This window comes from Paramisgurnus dabryanus, chromosome 12 (assembly GCF_030506205.2).
Source record: "Paramisgurnus dabryanus chromosome 12, PD_genome_1.1, whole genome shotgun sequence".
Classification (NCBI taxonomy): domain Eukaryota; kingdom Metazoa; phylum Chordata; class Actinopteri; order Cypriniformes; family Cobitidae; genus Paramisgurnus; species Paramisgurnus dabryanus.
In genome coordinates, this window is record NC_133348.1 from 19,891,971 (window position 1) to 19,900,782 (window position 8,812).

Genomic DNA, 8,812 nt, shown 5'->3' on the forward strand with positions numbered 1-8,812 from the left:
TCATATGTGCTACTAAAGAAAAAATGTCTTTAATATCATCTGAGCATGCAGCTGTGGTTTAGCACGTACAGCTAATTGGTCACAGATCACGGCTGACCTGATTTGTGCTATGCTTTTTTCTTACCGTGTCACTCCCTGTCATGTGTTACAGCAAATAAAAAGATGGGGAAAGAAGCACAGATGGTGTTTTATGGGAGAAGATTTCTCAGCAGACGGTTTTTGAATGCTTATTTAATGTTAAAGGCAATAAGTGGGGAGGCTGTAGGGAGGTTCGACAGCCTTTGTTACAGAGGCAAGTGCTCAGCATATTAAACAGCGAGGGAAAGCAAATGGTTTCACAAATACTAATAAACTAAACACACACACACACGCACGCGCGCGCGCACACACACACATATATACTTGGGTCAATGTCAAATGGGTGTCCCAGATGATAACTGGGAGAAATCTTAATAGAAATCTGCGTAGAAAGGTTGTGTTTGTATTTTTGTATGTTCATTTCATACAGTACATATCTGAAAATGTTAAATAATTGTAAAACAAGAAAAAAAGACACAAAACATAACAAGTGGTGTAACCATCAAGTAAATTACTCTTCTTGCACATTTAATACACCTTAGTAAACTTTATCACTGTTTTGAAACTCTCAAACATTAAACATTTAGAAAATATGACTAAAACTGAATTATATAAGTTACGTTGTGTATAGGTATACTGTATATATAATGGGAAAACAGAAAAATAAATCTTAAGGACCTTGACAAACAGCCAAGTCTGAAGGGTTTCATGGTGTTCTTGTCCCATGACAACAAAGCCACCAGTCACAGTCATATACACGCTACTAAAATTACTATATAAACCCCTTGTGTACGTGTTGAATACCAGGTCATGTCTCTGCAGAATTTCTCATGCATTTTACCAGGTGACACAGTTATTCTGCAGAGTTCACCTTTTGTCTGGGTGCTTAGAGTTTTATGATTTTTCAGATATTTCTTAGGCAGGTAAGCCTGCACGGTAAGCAAGTTAAAAAAATGCCTAATTTTGGTTTAAAGTCATCACGAAACAGAAGTAGCGATTGTTTTATTTTCCCTGTGGCGACATACACTTTAATTTTTTTGCGTTATGCTTTTAACATATTATGTGTCATTTTGTACGCTGCGCAGACCGATCAGCACCTGACTTGAAGCAGTGCATGTTGGTTAGTAATTTTGTCCGACTTGAGCTGGCGCTGAAGGCGCGTGAGTGTGACGTATGGTTTTAAAGTAACGCGAGAGTCTTTCGAAAGTAGCCGGCTACCTAAGTGGATGACAACACAGCTCTTTGTGATTGGTCGCCTCACTGATGACAATGTTAACGGGCGTCTCAAGTTTAATCCAACCTTCAGTTCCACTGATAAACATTATAAACTCGTGTTTTATTGTTATTTAAAGGAAAAGTTCGGCCAAAAATGATATTAAACCCATGATTTACTCACCCCCAAGCTGTCCGAGTTTCATATGTCCATCGTTTTTCAGACAAACACATTTTCGGATATTTTAGAAAATGTTTTAGATCTTTCAGTTCATTAAATGTAATGTTACGGGGTCCACCCATAGTCCATGACCTTCAAGTCCAAAAAAAGTGCATCCATCCTTCACAAAATAAATCCAAACGGCTCCAGGATGATAAACAAAGGTCTTCTGAGGGTAATCCGCGCGGTGTTGTTGTAGAAATATCCATATTTAAAACTTTATTAGCGAAAATAAATACCTTCCGGTAGCGCCGCCATCTTAGTCGCGTCCGCATTCAGGATGAGAGCTTACGCAGCCTACGGAGGCTACTCTGCTGCTGCTCTGTGCCCCCACCCTCCGAATTTGTCCTACGTCACTAAGAAAAGTGCGTACACTACGCTAATACTCGCTCCTGAATACAGTCCAAGATGGCGGCGCTACCGGAAGGTATTTATTTACGATAATATAGTTTTAAATATGGATATTTCTACAACAACACCGCGCGGATTACCCTCAGAAGACCTTTGTTTATCATCGTGGAGCTGTTTGGATTTAATTTGTGAAGGATGGACGCACTTTTTTTGGACTTGAAGGTCGTGGACCCGTAACATTACATTTAATCAACTGAAAGATCTAAAACATTTTCTAAAATATCTGAAAATGTGTTTGTCTGAAAAACGATGGACATATGCAACTTGGACAGCTTGGGGGTGAGTAAATCATGGGTTTAATATCATTTTTGGCCAGACTATCCCTTTAATTATAAATAAAAACATTAATATGCATAAATATGTTGATGGCTCCATCTTCAGCTCCTCCCTCGACTGCAAGAGGCAAACCTCGCTGATCGGTCTGTGCAGTGCCGCATGAACTTATACCCACTTATCGTTTTGAGTAGGGGAGGATATTAACATTTTTTATTTAAGAATATGAGGGCAGATGATTTAAAAATAAAACCAAATATTGAAAGTCACAGATAAGTCGTTTGTAAAATAAATGAAAGTTTTTCATTTCAATTTCATTTTAACTTTAAACAAGTGTACTTGAAGCTCCTGTTTGTGTGCAGTTTGCATCCATAAGCCCAGCATCATTAGTTTTTCTGAACTGTTATCCAGTATAACCTCTAATAAATGTATTAATACTGACATTTTTCATTTAGTCGAGATTTGGAATTTCAATTTTTTCTAAAGATTTTGTCAATGCTAAAATGAATAGTTTTTTAACGAATAAAAATGTATATTCTAAATAAGCTTTGATACAAGCGCTTGCTAAAAACATTTTGGTAGTAGATTATCTGCTGAATTTTTTTTTTTTTTTTTTTTTAATTAACTGATGTGTGGCACCAAATCCCGAACAGATATTCATCATATCATATTCACCAGATCAGTAATCTCAGAAAATTCGATTCCAGACTCTCATATCACCTCGAAATATGCATAATATGACATCACTGTAGACTTTTAGCATAAGCTGATTCCATGATGCTGAGATGCTTACTGCATAAATCTCTTGTGATCTCACTCCCACAGGCCAGTCCTAATAATATCTCGGTCGATGCCTTTATAACGGCCATCTTCCACATTAACCCCGGTCAAAGATGTGTATTATTCCCACCATGCTATTGCCCCCAGCAGAAATAACAGTTTAATTGTGTCTGCTCAAATTTACTGCTTTCCCATAATGTGTTATGAAAAGCATATAAAATGATTAGCAAACCATAGCAACCTGATTCGCTTCTATTAACGTAGCTGGTATGAAATTACGAAAGTAGCTGACAACACTAAAGAAATTTCAGCTTTCATGCTGTCAGCTGTGTAATATCTCTTCCTGCATTAGATAAAATGTGATTTAAATTGTCCTTTCATGCAAATATGTGAATATAAAAAGTATTATTAAAGCATCTTTAAGAGTTTTATTAAAACCAAATAATGTAGAACAGTGAATTGACCCCCCCATGACAAACAAAGGCAATTAACTTCCTCCTTGAAATGACACCCTACAAAAGCTATAAATTTAGCCACAGAGACGAAGACATATTGAAAGGGAACTCAGAATGATGAACACGTCTGAGCGTAATGAAGCATTTTGGGGGGAAAGCTCAAAGCCATTCCATGTTTTCATTTGGAGAGCGCAAAAGTCATTTGGCCTCTCCGCAGAAAGTTTTGGAACCCATCGGGAAGTAAATAGATTAACAACAGGGAGCTACTGAATGATCGTAGTGGTCAATCATAGAAATGAATCGTAATTGTCTCTTAAATGAGGTGGTGTGGGCCGGATTGCTGCTTTATGAAGACGGTGTGATGGATTCTTAAAACGTGAAACCGCCCCAGCTGCCTTTGATTCAAATCAGCCGGGGCCTGTGTCCTGGTGATATATTGAATTATTTTTAGTGGTGAAAGTTTTCGTGCCATTTCCATTGCTCTCAGCATCAGAAGGAATGATGGAGAAAGAGCTGATGTATGACTATTTTAAACCAAACATAAAAAACAGGCTTGAGAACTTCCATGGGCAGTATTTCATGACTTACTCCTTGAACTAAGTCATTCGGTCATATATAAAGACTACATATTTCCAAGCAAGGCACCAGAAATATTAAATGATTAAAATAAGGTGTTGGCCATCACTGAATATCAGTATAGTCATAAAACACGGGCACTTATCTTAAACACACCATCCACCAAGCAAGATTTGATTTTACCATGAATGCGTCAAGTAGATGTATTTAAACACTCAGATATATCACAAATAATAATTTAACAAAAAAGCCAGAAACAGCCTGCCTAGAATAACTGCAAATATATTGTTTAGGCTTTGTAAAAAAAATATGTAACAAATCTTGTATCAAATCAAGATTATTCTATATTTCATGTATTTATTCCATGCCTCAGGTGCTAAATCTAGCATATTACTGTATGATAGATTATCATGTCTCGCATAAATATTCCCATAAATATGAGTAAAAAATGTACCATTTTATGACATCACATTGTTTTTTCATCCTTGTCATCACTGCTCTGCACCAATCATGTCACTGTTACCATTCTTCTCACGCAATCGGATAGAGCCGTGTCCTCTCAGCTCATGAATATTTAAAAGATAAGCAAAGCAGTCGACGCCCCCTCAGGCAAGACAATTTTGAGTTCATCAATATGCATTTGCAAAGACTTCCAGAAAAGGCACTTCAAAGCTCGTTAAGAATTCCTTTTGTCTTCTCTGTGAATCCTGAACTTTTTCTTTCTCTCTCTATTTCCCTCTCTCTCTCTCTCTTTCTTTTCCTGACATCTATCAATAAATTATGGCTGAAGGCTTGATGTCTTACTCGGAAGATCTCAAGGCTGGTGAAATGTAAACACCGGCTCCTCAGCTGAGATATATATGTTTCAGCTAGTACAAAATTAAATAGTAACAGCGGCCCATATTTTTCAAAAAAAAAAAATCCAAAATGCTGATATACAATCAGATTTCGCTTGTTGTGTCCTCAAGGTAAGGCAGGACTTTCTTTATTTGTTATTAAAGTATCGCAAGACCCAGTGTGGGTTAATAAGTCAAGACACTGGAAAGTTTCTGACAGAAAGGCGAAAGTCATTCTCAAGCCAGCGGTAATTACTCATATATGACATGAGTGCTTGGGGATGTTTAGCCACTCAAGACGTTGTTTAAAAATGTTGAAAAGACCTAGAAATAAAAGCAAATTAGACGTGACTTTAGTTGGAAACATCAGCTTACAGCTACATTTTTGGGGGGCAACGTGCATGCATATTTAAAGCAAACTTTTCTTGCAAGCAAAAGTGAAATAAGAAGCCATGAGTCTTGGCATGGTTGAACAAAAGGTCTGGAAGTTTGCTGACTCCACAAGCTGTTACAGTAGGTAGTACACACAAACACACACACACACACAGAAACAAGGGGAAGTTATGATGAATCGAAGGTCATTGAGCTTTATTAGGACCTTGGACGTTAATAATGCATTACGGCCATAGTGTCTGATTGATTGCATTGAGAGTCAGGGAAATAATTCCATGCGGGGTCTCAGGGCCTTGCCTGGGGGGCTCTTCTTCACACAACACCTGCAATTCTGCCCATGCTACTGCTCTGGATGCAAAATACAACCTGTCATTTCCACTCCAGTTAGAAAAGAGCATCGCTGGACCCCATCCAGAAATCAGTGAAGGACACAAAGAAGGGAGTATATGAGTGTGTGCACGAGTGAGAGAGGAGAGTGTAGAAGCACGACACCTTAGAGTTAAGTGGCACTACACCACATTCAACAAAGTTACTGTAAAATGCACTGCAAGTCAAATGTTTGTGTCTTAAAGCAAAAGTTCAGAATTTGCTTAAACATGTGTTGTTCCAAATCTGTACTTTGTCTTTTGGACATCTGTAAAAAGCGATGATTTGAATACATTTCTGGTTGTGTGGTTAATTATCCATCAACTCTTTTGGTTCATTTTTGTTTATTCACAAAAAATGCTGGTCAAAAAGGGACAAAACCAAACCCATACGGCAAAAATATATATATGCTAAATACATTTTGGAGAATAAGCTTAAAGGAACAGTATTTAAGAAATGTATATCAATTAATCATAAAATGGCCCTGATATGTCACTAGATATTCATTTCAAATACTTACTGACAACAGTGGTCTGTCCAGGATATTGTCATTTAAAAAGTGGAGTTGCAGCCCTCAACTGATGTTTATGTTGTCATGTTGTGTATTGGCCACCAGTTGTGTGATTGCAGTACAAGTTTTAGCCACAAGTTTTATGATTTGAATACCAGTTTTGGCCACAATCCTACATACTGTTCCTTTAATTAAATATATCTTTGAATTTGAAAATATATTTCATTTTAAAATTCATATATTAACATATATTTCAAAATGTATTTCGGGGAAACACATACATTTCTAATTTTACTCAACTCATTTGGCAAAACAGATATTTTTCCTGGACAAAATATAAAAGTTTTTCTTTTAAAATATACAATTATGTATAAAATATTAAATTATATAATTAAAATTATACAATTATTGTATAAATTCTAAGTATAATTATTTATTAAAAATATTTTATTTATTTATATTTATTTTGAATATATTTAATTTTAATATTTTCAAACCTGTCATGTTTACAGGTTTGTAACATACAACGTTTTTCTTTCAATGCAACATGAATTTAAATGCTTTAAAATATATTTATTTTAAAATATATTTCAAAATATACAAAAATAGCCAAAAATATGAAAAATTAATGTTTGTAAACACATTTAAAAATTGATTTCAGTATTTCTTGGCCAATTTTTGTATATTAAGAAATTATATATAATATAAAATAATATATTTTTTGCCATATGGGAACCATAAAGTTATATAAATTAAATAAATTAAACTATGCAAGGTTGTTTTGACCCAATGTACAGGGTTGTTTCAACCATAGACTGTAAAAAATATGGATGTAGTGTCCGTGATGTCACCTATAGGTTTCTAAAGATCGTTTTTGAAGCCAAAAGTAGGCGGTGCCTGTCGTCGCCATCTTGGCCGTGCGTCACTGTGCATTACTCGCGGATATCCAGATATGGGTAAAGAGGAGGGATGTGAGGTGGCTGGTTGCTGAAACCACGCCCGACTAGCTCGACTCTAGTAACAGTTGTGGCTGTTCAACCGTCACTCAAGTGGTCACGCTCTTAATTATGCAGAACTTTAAGGGTTAATATAATGTAAAGAGGTGAGTTACAAAAAAATTCACCCCCTAAAAGGTGTCATGAAGGGCAAAATTAGTTATACAGACCAAAAACTATTTTTGTACCAGGCTGTAAACACATTATTTTTTGCTCTAAAGATGGGCATTTTAACATGGGGGTCTATGGAAATGTACTCCCTTTTGGAGCCAGCCTCTTGTGGCCAGCCCATTATTGCAGCTTAAATCACTTCCGTATTGGCTTTATCAAAGAGATCGGAGGGTTGCACCTCGGTTTTAACCCATGGGTGGGCCAAATATGGACATTTTATAGGTTAATTTAACCCAACTTTTGGGTTTGTTCTTTTTGCCCAACCATGCGAAACCATCCCAGCATGTTTTAAAGTGCAGTTAGTGTTTATAGGCTTATTATTGTGTCTGTATAGCCTGACGTTGTCATACTCAATTCTAGTCAGAATTTGAGTCTGATACCGCTCCATTGGGCTATGATTATGAGGCGTGTCTCAACCGAAAATGCCTCTGCACTCGATTGGATAGACCTACGACCAGTCAGAGCAACGGAGTGTGGGACGTATGTTTAAATGACGTCTTTTGCAGCCTGACCGAACTGCTAGTTATCGCTACAATGACACTAACATTGTGATTATACTAAGTCTGAATTAGCAAACATACATCAACACCTACTATGTTTACAACATTTCATTTATATCACAACATTAAGTCTTTACGAAGTCATACAGTAAAACTATCTCTTACCATTTGTACATTAGGTGAACTTCATCCACGACGATACCCATTGCGTTTGCTTGAAAAATATCGGAGCCTTGCATGTCCACTTATTCAGCAGCCACGATTCCGGGGTTCCGAAAAGAAGCTGGCAACGACCGCTAATTATATCCATCTCGTCGTGCACGCGGAGTTGCATCGCCGTGATACCCATTTCAGCTGCTTCTTTAACTTGGTCCTCCATAAGTGCGACCAACTTTTGCCGAATCCCGTAGGAAGGACTGCAAAAACATCTTTCCGATCAACAAATGCCTTGATCGCGTTTCTCTGTTCCTCTTTTAAAATCAATGCTCTGTCGTTATCTTTTAGAACAGACTAAATCCACACATCTGAATTCTACAACGGCAGCCATTTCGTTGTAAATAGATTCAACACACGCGCTCTTTGCTGACGTGGTTGATTATGTTACTGTTGATCATCTGTCCATCATCATAAAGACCGCCCTGACAAATTGATTGGTCGACCAGCTTTGGGTCTCACATGGTAGCTCCTCAAAGCAGAAACCCCAGACCGATCTTCCCGTCCTCAAAATGTTGTGGGCGGGGCTAAGATCGGCTGGCACCCAGGCTAGTGTCTGTAGCAAAACTGTAAAGTAATTGTATAAGAAAAGTATATACATTTCAAAATATTTTGTCAAATAAATTGCATTCTATCTGAAAAGCCCATTTAATGTAAACTGTAAGAGAGTTGTGTGAGGTTTTATGTGAATTTGCAGGGTTCAGAGAGCAGGCTCCAATCAAAACTTTCATTTTCAGTAACTAGCCAAAATGACACTTTTAAACCATGGGATAGAGTTTGTTGTTTTTTGAAAGATGATGGGTTAATGGAGTGTGCGAGGTG